Source organism: Stomoxys calcitrans, chromosome 4 (assembly GCF_963082655.1).
Source record: "Stomoxys calcitrans chromosome 4, idStoCalc2.1, whole genome shotgun sequence".
Lineage (NCBI taxonomy): Eukaryota > Metazoa > Arthropoda > Insecta > Diptera > Muscidae > Stomoxys > Stomoxys calcitrans.
Window position 1 is genome coordinate 40,245,997 of NC_081555.1, and position 15,157 is coordinate 40,261,153.

Consider the following 15,157-nt stretch of genomic DNA (forward strand, 5'->3'; position numbering starts at 1 on the left):
TTTACAGGTGCTGCAGATTTTTTAATCACCGCCATGGCGGTTGGCAACGGTACCAGTATAATTATAACATTTTGTTTATAGAGCGATACACAAAAATTTTGTTCACTTTGAGGTGTTTGAGTTCGCCAACAATAGCGTGTTTTTATACCCTCCACCATAGGATGGGGGTATACTAATTTCGTCATTCTGTTCGTAATACCTCGAAATATGCGCCTAAGACCCCATAAAGTATATATATTCTAGATCGTCATGACATTTTAAGTCGATCTAGCCATGTCCGTCCGTCTGTCTGTCGAAAGCATGCTAACTTTTGAAGGAGTAAAGCTAGGTGTTTGAAATTTTGCACAAATACTTTCTATTAGTGTAGGTCGATTGGAATTGTAAATGTGCCACATGGGTCCATGTTTTGATATAGCTGCCGTATAAACCGATCTTGGGTCTTGACTTTTTGAGCCTCAGAGGGCGCAATTCTTATCCTATTTGGCTGTAATTTTGCACGTGGTGTTTTGGTATTGCTTCCAACAACTATGCTAAGTATAGTTTTAATCGGTTCATTAGCTTATATAGCTGTCATATAAACCTATCTGGGGTCTTGATTTCTGGAGCCTTTAGAGGGCGCAATTCTTATCCTATTTGACTGTAATTTTGCACGTGGGGTTTTGGTATCGCTTCCAACAACTGTGCTAAGTATAGTTTTAATCGGTTCATTAGCTTATATAGCTGTCATATAAACCTAACTGGGGTCTTAATTTCTGGAGCCTCTAGAGGGCGCAATTTTTATCCGATTTGGTTGTTTTGTTATGACTTAGACGACTGTGCCAAATATGGTTCAAATCGGCCATATAAAATGATCTATTATCTTGACTTCTTTAGCCTCTAGAGGGAGAAATTATTATCCGATTTGGCTGAAATTTTGTACAACGGCCTCTCCCATGACCTTTAATATGGTCTGAAGCGATCTGTCTATAGCCAGATACACCTCCCATATAAACCGATCTTCATATTTTACTTCTTGAGCCCCCAAAGGGCGCAATTCTTATTCGAATTGGCTGAAATTACACAATGACTTTTACTATGGTCTCCAACATTCAGTTCAATTATAATCCGAATCGCACCATAACGTGATGTATCTCCAATAGCATAGCAATTCTTTTCTTTTATCCTTTGTTTGCCTAAAAAGAGATGCAAGGTAAAGAATTGGAGAAATCCGTTCCATGGTGGAGGGTATATAAGATTTGGCACGGCCGTACTTAGCACGCTTTTACTTGTTAATATACGTTGCATCCTTTTAAGGAATATTTTCAAATATTTAACCATTTGATAGCCAATACGTAGTGAATTTCTTCAAATTCGAGCCTTCAATTACTGAATCATTACAGGTGTTGTTACAGTTTGTTTTGGACCACCACCATGGCGTTTGGCAGCGCTACCAGTATAATTATAACGATTCATTTATGGTGCGATGAACAACCATTTTGTTCACTTTGAGGTGTTTGAGTTCGCCGACAATAGCGGTTTTTTTTAATAAAGTCAGAAAAAATTTTAAACAATTTCTTGTAGTTGGCATCTTAGTCTAACAGATATAACAGTGTGAAGTTGGTAAAACTTTATTTCAGCTAACCTGTATATTTTGAAATAAGCTAATTTCTTTCAGTTACAACAAACCTCGCCTTTAGAATACAATAGTCATGTGTTGAATTTCAAGCTACGTGACATGACTAAATTTTCTAAAAGTATATACATACATATCTGAGTTCATAAATGAATCTAAAAATGAGTGCTCCTCATCTTCTTATCTATCTATCTACAAATTTATAATAAGGTTAAACAAGTAAGAGCGTGCTTAGTTCGGCCGGGCCGAATCTTATGTACCCTCCACCACAGATCGCATTTGTCGAGTTCTTTGCGGTTTCTCTTTTTAGGCAAACAAAGAATATTGAATATGAACTGTTATGCTATTGGAGCTTTATCAGGTTATAGTACTATTCGGACCATAAATGAATTGAATGCTGAACATTGTAGAACTCATTGTGTAATATTTCAGTCCATTCAGATAAGAATTGCGCCTTGTAGGGGCTCAAAAAGCAAAATCGGGAAATCAGTTTATATGGGAGCTGAATCAAGCTATTAATCAATTCAGACCATATTAGACACGAATGGTCATGAGAGAAGCCGTTGTACAAAATTTCTGCCAAAACAGATGAAAACTGCGCCCTTTAGAAGCTCAAGAAGTCAAGATGCCAGATTGGTTTATCTGGCAGCTATATCAGGTTATGTACCGATTTGCGCCAACCTTATCTCAGTTATTGGAAGTCATCACAAAACATCTCATGCTAAATTTCAGTCAAATCAGATGAGAATTGCGCCCTCTAGCGGCTCAAGAAGTCAAGATCCAGATCGGTTTATATGGCAGCTATATCAGGATATGAACCGATTTGCGCCATACTTAGCACAGAGAGAAGCCGTTGTACAAAATGTCTGCCAAAATAGATGGGAATTGCGCCCTTTAGAAGCTCAAGAAGTCAAGATGCCAGATTGGTTTATCTGGCAGCTATATCAGGTTATGTACCGATTTGCGCCATACTTAGCACAGTTATTAGAAGTCAAAACAAAACACCTCAAGCTAAATTTCAGTCAAATCAGATGAGAATTGCGCCCTCTAGCGGCTCAAGAAGTCAAGATCCAGATCGGTTTATATGGCAGCTATATCAGGATATGAACCGATTTGCGCCATACTTAGCACAGAGAGAAGCCGTTGTACAAAATGTCTGCCAAAATAGATGGGAATTGCGCCCTTTAGAAGCTCAAGAAGTCAAGATACCAGATTGGTTTATCTGGCAGCTATATCAGGTTATGTACCGATTTGCGCCAACCTTATCACAGTTATTGGAAGTCATAACAAAACACCCCATGCTAAATTTCAGTCAAATCGGATGAGAATTGCGCTCTCTAGCGGCTCAAGAAGTCAAGATCCAAGATCGGTTTAAATGGCAGCTATACCAGATTATGAGCGGATTTAAGTCATACTTAGCACAGTTGTTGGAAGTGATACAAAAATACCAAATCGCATAAGAATTGCGCCCTCTAAAAGCTGAAGATGTCAAGTTCCCCGATCGGTTTATACGGCAGCTATATCAGGTTATGTACCGACTTACGCCATACTTAGCACAGTTATTGAAAGTCATTAAAAAACACCACGTGCAAAATTTTAGTCAAATCGGAAAAATTGTGCCCTCTAGAGGCTCAAGAAATCAAGACCCAAGGTCGGTTTATATGGCAGCTATATCAAAATATGAACCGATTTGGCCCATTTACAATCCCAACCGACCTACACTAATAATAAGTATTGATGTAAAGTTTCAAGGGCCTAGCTCTACTGCTTCGAAAGTTTGGCTCCTTTCGACAGACAGACTGACGGACATGGCTAGATTGACTTAAAATGACATGACGATCAAGAATATATATACCTTATGGGGTCTCAGACGCATATATCAAGGTGTTACAAACAGAATGAGGAAATTAGTATACCCCCATGCTATGGTGGAGGGTATAAAATGAAATTATAATAGTACCGATAAGCAACTGCTCAATTTCTAGAAAAGTAATTTCAATAGGCCGTTGGTACGACTAGCCTTACATCAGTCTTATAAAACAAAACTGCCTAATCTCTGCGTAACAAACGTCCGTGCTGAAATATTGTACATGCACAGTAGCTCAAGTTAAATACCAAAAGAGCAGTGTTAATAATTGATGACGATCATGAACAGTACCTCAAGTTACTTCAGGTTACCTGTGTGCAATTAAAATAGTTCCGACATTGACAATGGCAGGCATATTGTTTCAAGCTGCATCAAATTAAATCACTTCATCTCACCCCCGCCATCTAGCCCTTCTACTTCTGACATTTACGGGCTAGGTTAATACCTCCATTTAATACTTCACATCAAAGATTAATTAAAAAAATCAACATTTCATTACTCTCTCAAAACACCGAGAAGAAATCGTATGTCTTTCTATGAGTACGTACCAGTTGAACTTTGAAACCTACAATCACTACCGGCTCAAATCAAACTCTCACACAAGTTTGAGAAAGATATAAAATTTTTAAATGTTCATTATTTAGTGGTGTTGTTTACCACAGAGCTTACTTACACTAACACACTGTACTAAAACACTTTGTTTAGCAATCAGAACAAGCTAAGATTGTTAATAGCCAGCCAGAAACACAGCTACTCATAACAGTGCAAATTCCACTTAACTAAAGTGAAACTAAATAAAACCGATTAAATCCTATTTTGCGTGATGGTTTTGTTTTTCCATTTTTAGGGAAATTCAGCAGAGGTTAGATTTTTTAAATGCCTTCCTTCTGTTTAGCGGAGGAACAACAGCAGTGCAGTATCCTCAATAAAGGTGTTATCACACGACATGTGATTTATATATGCGCTCTCACTTTCTGTATCCAGAAGACTTTCCTTCTGTATGTCAAATACGAATAGAGCGCGCTCTAATCGCCATTATTCTCACATGTTTTATACTTTTTTATAGACATGTGCCAATATATACAATATATATGCGATGAAATAAAATAAAATGAAATTATTTTTTAGTATGTATGTCAATGATATATTCGATACTTTACATGGCGTTGTTGGACACATGTATGCCGACGATTTTCAATTGCTTGTGTCTGCAGGAAGAGATAATACTAGGGAACTGATAGCAAGACTTCAGACCACATTGAATAATATTGAGACTTGGTGTGCTGATAATTTTATAGTTCTAAATATATTAAAATCTAAGGCAATGGTTTTTAACTATAGTGGAAGTTATATTCCAGGTGTTGTAATAAGGAATGAAATGCTGGAATATGTCAGCTCGATAAAGACATTGGGTTTCTATATAGATAATAGACTAAGTTTCGATGTCCACATTAATAAGGTTTTGTCAAATTTAACTTTCGGTCTACGCAAACTTTACAGCATTAACGGATATATGCCACTAAAAATACGTAAGCTGTTAGCACGTTCTCTTCTGATGCCTTTGATATCTTATGGCATTGAAGTATATTCTGGAACAAGTGCTTCTAACATTATACGTTTAGAGAGATATTTTAACAGAGTTATCCGATATGTTTATGGGCTGCATGCGTACGATCATGTAACTCCATATGTTTTTGACTTTTTGGGCTGCACTTTCAGCAATTTTATAAAGCTACGTGTAATTATTATGTTTTATAAGGCAACAAAGCTTGGTTTTCCTACATATTTGACAACTCTTTTCTCTTTTGGACTTTCTTCAAGATCCCATTCTCTAATTTGTCCACGGTTTAATTCCTTAATCATGCAACGTTCCTTTCAAGTACGAGTTTGTCGCATCTGGAATACTTTTTTACCATACTCTGAAAGACACTTTGAACTTTCAATTTCTAACTTTAAAATGAAAATGCTAACTCTTTTATCGTCTTGACTGTTGATAATGGGTAAAGAATTAAGTGATATGTTTATGGGGGAAACAATCCAAATCCATGATAGAGTAGTAAAATATTTTTAATTTATATACGTTTGTAGATATAAGTATTTAGTTATATTGTGCCATTATATATTTCTTTGTAATCAATTTGGCCAAAATGGCTTTGAGATTATTAATAAAGTGAATTGAATTGAAATTGAATTGAATTGAAATAAGAACCTGCTTTAATCGAAGGAATTGCAATATCCGCTTAAGTCGATATTAGACGATATGTTTTATCATTTTTATACCCACCACCGAAGGATAGGGGTTTATTCATTTTGTCATTCCGTTTGCAACACATCGAAATATCCATTTCCGACCCTGTAAAGTATATATATTTTTGATTCTTTTTTTGTCCAGATTCTTTTTTTGTCCATAGGCAGGTTAAGTTCGAAGATGGGCTATATCAAACTATATCTTGATATAGGCCCCATATAGGCCGATCCGTCGATTTAAAGTTTTAGGCCCATAAAAGCCACATTGATTATCCCATATTGCTGAAATTTGGGACAGTGAGTTGTGCCCTTCGACATCCTTCTTCATGGGTCCAGATTTGGATATAGCTGCCATATAGACCGATCTCTCGATTTAAGGTTTTGGGACCATAAAATGTTGCAGAAATTTGTCCAATCTTGCCGAAATTTGGAACAGTGAGTTGTGTTAGGGCCTTCGACATCCCTCTTCAATTTGGCCAAGATCGATCCAGATTTCAATATAGCTGCCATATAGACCGATCTCTCTCGATTTAATGCCTTGGGCCCATAAAAGACGCATTCATTGTCCGATTTCTCCGAAATTTAAGACAGTAAGTTGTGTTAGGGCCTTTGACATCCTTCTTCAATTTGGCCCAGATCGGTCGAGATTTGGATATAGCTGTCATATAGACCGATCTCTCGATTTAAGCTCTTAGGCCATTAAAAGGCGCATTTATTGTCCGATTTTGCCAAAATTTGGGACAGTAAGTTGTGTTAGGTCACTTGACATCATTCTTCAATTTGGCTTAGATCGGTCCAGATTTGGATATAGCTGCCATAAAGACTGATCTCTGGATTTAAGGTTTTAGGTCCATAATAGGCGTATTTATTGTCCGATGTCGTCGAAATTTGGAACAGTGAGTTGTAAGCCCCCCTATTTTCTGCAAGTTTGCTCAGATCGGTTCAGATTTGGATATAGCTGCCATATAGACCGATTTTTCGATTTAAGGTTTGAACCCATAAAAGACGCATTTATTGTCCGATTTCGTCGAAATTTGGGGCAGTAAGTTGCGTTAGGGCCATCGACATCCTTCTTCACTTTGGCTCAGATCGGTTCAGATTTGGATATAGACCGATTTCTCGATTTAAGGTTATAGGCCGATAAATGGCACATTTATAATGCAATTTCGCTGAATTTTGACACAGTGCCTTATGTTAGGCTTTTCGATATCCGTGTCGTATATGGTTCAGATCGGTCTATTGTATATTTGGTTATAGCTACCACAAAGACCAATATATTTTTTTCTACAAAATTAAACAATGACTTGTACTTATTACACCTCTCAATTACCGTACCGAATTTGGTCCAAATCGTACCATATTTCCATATAGCTGCTATGGGGGCATAAATTATTAATTTTTCACCGTATTATGACGACAAATGGTTTACATGTATACCCGAGGTGGTGGGTATCCAAAGTTCGACTCGGCCGAACTTAAGGCCTTTTTACTTGTTTTTTTTTTTTTTTTTGTTAAATGTGGCAACTCTGAATGTTTTACTCATCATGTGATCCATACGACAAATATAATTTGAATGAGTAAAAGCGTGCTTAGTTCGGCTGGGCCAAATCGTATATACCCTGTACCATGAATCGCATTTGTCAAGTTATTGAATGACTTTTTCAAATAGAAAAACACCACCTCCAAAATTTCAGGCAAATCGAGTAATAATTTCGCTCTCCAGAGGGGCTCAAAAAGTCAAACTGGGAGATCGGTTTATATGGTAGCTATATCAGGTTATCAACCGATTTAGACCATACTTGGCACCGTTGTTGAGAGTCATACACGAACACTTCATGAAAGATTTCAGCCAAATCGGATAAGAATTGCGCCCTCTAGACGCTCAAGAAGCCAAGACCCAAGATCGGTTTATATGGCAGCTATATCAAAACATGAACCGATTTGGCCCATTTAAAATCCCAACCGATTTACACTTATAAGGAGTATTTGTGCAAAATTTCAAGCGCCTAGCTCCTCCTTCAAAAAGTTACTCCTTCGAAAGTTAGTTTGCTTTCGACAGACGGACGGACGGGCGGACATGGCTAGATCGACTTAAAATATCATGACGATCAGAACATATATAATTTATGGGGTCTTAGGCTCATATTTCGAGGAGCTACAAATGGAATGACCACCCATACTATGGTGGAGGGTATACCCTCCATTAGATATTGGAATAAATATGATTTTTTTTCGATTAAAGCGGGATTAACCCGGGAAGCTGTGGAGTTGGAAACTCAGGTTATGGCTCAGCATTTCTGCCAAATTGGGCAAAAATTACGTCTTGTAAGGGCTCAATAAGTCAAATCGGGAGATAGGTTTTTACGGGAGCTATATCAGGTTATAGGCCGATTTGGACCGTACTTCGCACAGATATTGGAAATCACAACAGAACACTACATGCAAAATGTCAGATAAATCTGACAAAAATTGTTTCCAGGGACTCAAGAAGACAAATTGGGAGATCGGTTTATATGGGAGCTATATCAGGTTGTAGACGTCGTGCCGCATAACGACACCACTTGGTAGAGAATTTTTAACATAACAGGATACCTCACAAATGTAGCCAGCATTAGTAAGGAAATAACCACCACTGAAAATTTTTTTCTGCGACCCCATAAAGTTCTTATGTGCTGGATCGTCTCAAAATTCTGTGTCAATCCAGCCATGTCCGTTCGTCTGTCGAAATCACGATAGCGATCGAATGCATAAAACTAGACTGCAAATGGGCCATATCGGTTCAGATTTGGATATAGCCTCCATATAAAGCATTACCCCGATTTGACTTCTTAAGCCCCCAGAAGCCTCAATTTTATTCCGATTTGGCTAAAATTTGGAACAACGACTTAAGTTATACCTCCCAACATCCATGCCAAGTATGATCCGAATCGGTTTACATACAGACATAGCCCCCATATAAACCGATCCCCGAAATTGACTTCTTGAGCCCTTAAAACCTCAATTTTTATCCGATTTGGCTGTAATTTGGAAAAAAGACTTGAGTTATAACTTCCAACAGCCATGCCAAGTATGATCCGAATTAGTCTATAAACAAAAACACAACCCCCATATAAACCGATCGCCGGATTCGACTTCTTAAGCCCATAGAAGCCTAAATTTTCAACTGAAAATTTTAAGCGGATTCCATGATGGTGTGTACCGAAGATTCGCCCCGGCAGAACTTAGCACGCTTTTACTTGTTTATATTTTATTTTAGGTAAACAGAATGTTCATATTTACAATACCCCAAACAAAAACGGTGCAAGGTAGGAGGCAACAACAATTTCTACAGCGCATTGACTATTTTACAATATTTTGCACCAATCGTCATTTGTATTCGTCAAAAATTATGTTTATCTTAAACTAAGTCCCAACGTTTTTCATGATGCCCATTTACTGGAGCCCCAATGATTGAGGTTATCCAGATAAACCTCCACCGGAGTGAGACTGCTACACACGTTCTGATGGAGAAAATAAGCAAGGGCAAGATTCATATTGCCTTAATTCAGAAGCACCATGGACGACCCGGAACAAAGTTTCTGGACTGAACCATATCAACTACCAATTATTCTATGCTAACACTTGTACTCGGCTGAGGACCTGCGTTATTTGTCATACAAATTTGAATAATATATTTGCCCCAGAGTTGTCAACGTCGGTTGCAACGGTGGTGAGACAGGGATACGGCAGATAAAGTTACCTTACATCACTTTATCTGCCTTTCGACTCTCCGACACCGCCACCCACGTCGGAGCTGCAACGGCTGGTGAGGAAAGCAAAACAGACAAGGTACTAATAGGGTGCGATGCGTATTTTCATTTTGTGGGGTGGTACCAACACTAATAAGAGGGACCAAGCCCTGGCAGAGTACTTAAATACTAAAGACCTAATTACACCGCTACTTTTGTTAATAGGATTAGGGAGGAGGTATTAGATGTAAGAATATGTGCGGAAAATCTAATCGATGAGGTTCAGGGTTGAAGTGCCTCCATTGAACCCCCTTTCTCTGACCATCGCCACATTAGGTTTAGAATAGCGCGACCAGCGTCGAATCCGATAAGCTTCCGGAATAAGTTGAAAACCAACCTCAGAAGAAGACATGGGCAAGATAATTTAGATTGTCCAGGTATAGAGAACATTGACGAAAATGTCAACAGGATTACGACTGCACTGGTGGGGTCTTTCGAAGATAGTTGTCTTCTTTGGGAAAGGAAATCAGCTCAAGAAAAACCCTGGAAGGCCGGGGAGATTCGCAATATCGGGAAAGAAGTCCGCAGACTTTTTAACAGAGCACGTCGTAAAAAGACTAACCTAGGTTAGGTTAGGTTGAAAAGAGGGTGCAGATATTAATCCGCCCCTAAGCCAGTAATCGGCTTGTTGTGCGCTTCAAATACTAAAAAAGTAACCTCAAAAAAGAAAATCTAAGTTAGAAATTCCGTGTTATTAACAAAATCCTTAATTGTTTTCCATACCTAGGTTGGTTCATGTCTGGTATCGGGTCCGCGAAAGCCGGGCAATGACATAGAAAATGCTCCAACGCCTCATCATCTTCTCTTCTGCTCTTTGTCCTGTGTGTCCCGTTATAATATCAATAGTTGTATTGACCTCCTTCTAACTTCCTTTCAGTCATAGCCTCGTCCTCTAACGATCCGGATCACAGCATAAGATTTTTGTCATCCTACCGACTGTTTCGCTGTTCCACAGGGCATTTGTTGCCTACGCCCTTAAATTGGGCTTCGTCAACACGAAAGTCTTCGTGTTAACCGTTATGTCCCGGCATCCAAACGATGCGACTACCCTTGGTGAGATTTAATTACGAATTAAACAATCCTTTTCGGTCTTTGTGTGAAGTACATAACAAATTGCATAGTAGGTTATCCTTCACCGCTCCTATTCAAGTAATAAAGAATTCTATCCTTCGTCTGTAGTTTGTTGTAGAAGTTGGCAGAGAAGGCTGTTCATTTTATTGTCCTTTCATTGTTGTTCTTACTATAGTATTTAACTTGCTGCGAAATTTCTGTACCCAGTATTACCCTAACCCTCCATAGTTCGGACTATGGGGTGTACGCATCCCTACGTAATGGTAAGTGCCCCCGTCCGTGGGCAGGATCGGGTGTGAGTGGCGTGAGAACAAACGAATCCAGATATTCGATTTGCATAAGATCCCGTTTTAAAGTGAACTTGCATACGGAATAATCCGCCACGTCATAATTATCGCCTTATATGCATATACTGAAAATTAATATCAAGTCGTAAAAAATGTATTGGCGAGTGATTTCCGTTATCAGCATTCGTTTTTTAATTAATTCTCAACTGCAGCTTCACATTTCAATAGAATAATGAATCAAACAAAGCTCGTGAGTAGGAATTTTTGTATAAATATTAAAATGCACACCCTATAGCCATCAAACAAATGATAAGGCTATAGGAATTTTAAATATTCATTATTAATAAGAGAATATCCCTGGTCGATCATATAGAACATTTCATTCATCTGATTGAACTTTGTCTTCGATTACTCATGACAAACTAAATTTGTTATTGGCACATGACAACTGAGTGGAAAAAACCAAATAGGAAACGTCATAGTTGCAGTTGCTTTACTGCTTACATTACATACATTTATCTGGGTTCTTGGTGAAAGGTGGTGATTTTTAATCTGGAAACTTTTCTGAGTTAATCTTCATTTATGACTAATATCTTTTTGGGGTGGGGACACTTCGCCCTGAATGCGGTTATCGAATTCGTGCCATTGTACCCTATGACGCTGAACGCGTTCGAATCCTGGCGAGAACATCGGACAAAGCGGTGTTTATCCCTTCCTAATGTTGGCGACATTTGCGAGATACAATGCCATTCTTGGTCATTTAAAAAATGTTCCCCAAAGAGGTGTCGCACTGCGGAATGCCGTTCGGACTTGGCTATAAAAAAAGGTCCCTTATCATTGAATTTAAACTTGAATCGGAAAGCATAGACTCAAAAACAGCTGAACCGATTTTCTTGAAATGTTCACAGATGGTGCATAATGATGCTGTGAAAATAGGGTACAACATTTTTTGGTATCTGAAGGGGGCGGACCCTCCCCCTTACCCTAATTTTCAGAAACGCCAGATCTCGGTGATGGATGGTGCGATTTAAGCGAAATTTTGTGTACTCTCTTGAAGTAACCTAAAAATAACAAGTAAAAGCGTGTTAAGTTCGGCCGGGCCAGATCTTATATACCCTACACCATAGATCACATTTGTCGAGTTCTTTTCCCGGCATCTCTTCTTAGGCAAAACAGGATATAAGAAAAGATTTGCTCTGCCATTAGAGCATTATCAAGATATGGTCCGGTTTGGACAGCAATAAAATTATATGTTGGAGACCTGTGTTAAATGTCAGCCAATTCGAATAAGAATTGCGCCATTTGGGGGCTCAAGAAGTAAAATAGAGAGATCGATTTATATGTGAGCTGTATCGGGCTATAGACCGATTCAGACCATAATAAACACGTATGTTATGGTCATGAGAGGATCCGTCGTACAAAATTTCAGGAAAATCGGATAAGAATTGCGCACTCTAGAGGCTCAAGAAGTCAAGACCCAAGATCGGTTTATATGACAACTATATCAGGTTATGGACCGATTTGAACCATACTTGGCACATTTATTAAATATCATAACAAAACACGTAGTGCAAAATTTCATTGCAATTGGATAAGAATTGCGCACTCTAGAGGCTCAAGAAGTCAAGACCCAAGATCGGTTTATATGGCAGCTATATCAAAACATTGACCGATATGGCCCATTTACAATACCAACCGACCTACACTAATAAGAAGTATTTGTGCAAAATTTCAAGCGGCTAGCTTTACTCCTTCGGAAGTTAGCGTGCTTTCGACAGACAGACAGACGGACGGACGGACTGACAGACGGATGGACATGGCTAGATCGACATAAAATGTCGCGACGATACTTTATGGGGTCTCAGACGAATATTTCGAGTAGTTACAAACAGAATGACGAAATTAGTATATCTTCATCCTATGGTGGAGGGTATAAAAATTGATGTCCAAATTTCGGAAGGGGTACCTAGGGGGGCAGCCCCACCCCCAAAACCTACCAAATATATATATAGACCAATCATGACAATATGGGATTCAAATGAAAGGTATTTAAGAGTAGAAAACGTATATGCTATCCCATTGTCGGACTAAGTATTTAAGGGGCCCACCCCAATCCCCAAAACACCCCTAAATCGGACATATTTACCGACCTTGGCAATATGGGACTCAAATAAGAAGTATTTGCGAGTAGAATACGAACTTGGTATCCAAATGTGGGAACAAGTTTCTGTGGGTGCACCCCTTCCGCAAAACACCCACCAAATAGGACTTATTTACTGATCATGGCAATATGGGGCTCAAATAAAAGGTATTTAAGTGTAGAATACAAAGCTGATATCCAAATGTGGGACCAAGTGCCGCCCTCTCCAAAAACAACCCCCAAAGAGGACAAATTTACTACAATAGCAATATGGGACTCAAATGAAAGGTCTTTGGGAGTAAAGCACGAATCTGATATCAATATTCGGAAAAAAGTGTGTATGGGGCCACCCCGACCCCATAACACCTCCCATATAGAACGCATTTGCTGACCATTCCAATATGGGGCGGTAATAAGAAGTAATTTAGAGTAGAACACAACTCCCTAGCGGACGTCCGACCCCTATAACAACGCCCAAATAGGACGTTTTTACTCACAATGACAATTTTAGGGTCTTAAAGGGAGTGGATCTCGATATTGATTTGAGTTTTTAGCGTCAATACCCTAAACCGGACTTATTTGCTGACTTTTGCAATAAGGGGTTTAAATGAAAGGTATTTGAGATTAGAAAACGAATTTGATATCCAATTTTGAGGCCAATGGCAATATGGAGTTCAAAAATATCAGATATATTTTCAGGGCTAAGTGTTTGGGGGACCACCCCACTCCCCAAAACAACCCCAAATCGGGCATATATACCAACCACTTCAATGGGGGGCTCAAATGAAAGGTATTTGGGGCCTACTTCTTCCCTAAAACACCTCACAAACAATTATTTACTGACCATCGCAATATGGACCTCAAATAAAAGTATTTGGGAGTAGAACACGAATCTGATATCCAAATGTGGGACCATGTATTTGGGGTACCGCCTCTTTCCCAAACACCCCCCAAAGAGTAAAAATGTTTGGATTAAATTTTTCAAGGGCGTTTTGGGAGTTGAAACCATCTTTATTCACTGCCAGATCCATTTTGACTGACTCTCTTTCGATTCTTTCAAGGCTGCTGTTACTACTTCCGGTGACCGACCTATGATGTCGATGTCATCGGCATAGGCGAGTAGCATGAGTTCTCTTATGATTAGTGTGCCACATCTATTCACATCTGTATCTTGTATAATCTTCTCCAGGAGATCACACAATAGGCTGTCTCCTTATCTGAAACCTCGTTTGGTATTGAATGGTTCGGAGAGATTCTTACTGAGGAACACGTATCAGCAAGTGACATTCTGCAGAGTCTTATTAATTTTGCAAGGGTACATCGGAACAAAGAGTGCTTTAATCAAGCAGATGGGACAGTCGAGTGGAGCCATATTCGGATACTGCTGAAATGACAAATGCTCCTTTTATGGCCTTAATACTCTATATCGGGAGATCGGTCTATATGGCAGCTATATCCAAATATGGTTCGATCTGGACGATATTCAACAAAACGGATTAGGATAGTACCAAAACTCGCTGTGCCAATTTTCATCGAAATAGAATAAAAAAATGCTCCTTATATTGACTTATTACACCATATAGGGAGATCCGTCTATATGACAGCTATATCCATTTATGGTCCGATCTGACCAACATTTGTCAGGAATGCGTAAGGGAACACACCAGAACCCACTGTGCCAAATCTCATCGAATTCGGGTAACAAATGGATCTTTTATGGCCTCAATTCCCTATATTGGGAGATCGGTCGCTCGGTCGGTCTATAGGGCAGCTATATCCAAATATAGACCGATCTGAACCACACTTCACAGCAATGGGTACGAGTCTACCAGAACTCACTGTGCCAAATTTCGTCATAATCGGATGAAAAATTACCAATTTATTGCCTCAATACTTTAAGTCTAGAGATCGGTCTATATAGCGGCTACATATATCTAAAATCCAATTTTATGAAATCAGAAGATCAGGTTTATATACAAAGAATACGAAATCATCAAAAATTGTTAGCAAAATGTTTTTATACCCAAGATATCGGCAAAATTATAAATACCCATATTTTGGGTATAAATGGGTAAATACCCGGGTATATACCCTATTTACTGGGTAAATACTTTTTGGGTATTTACCCATCGCCCATCTCTATTT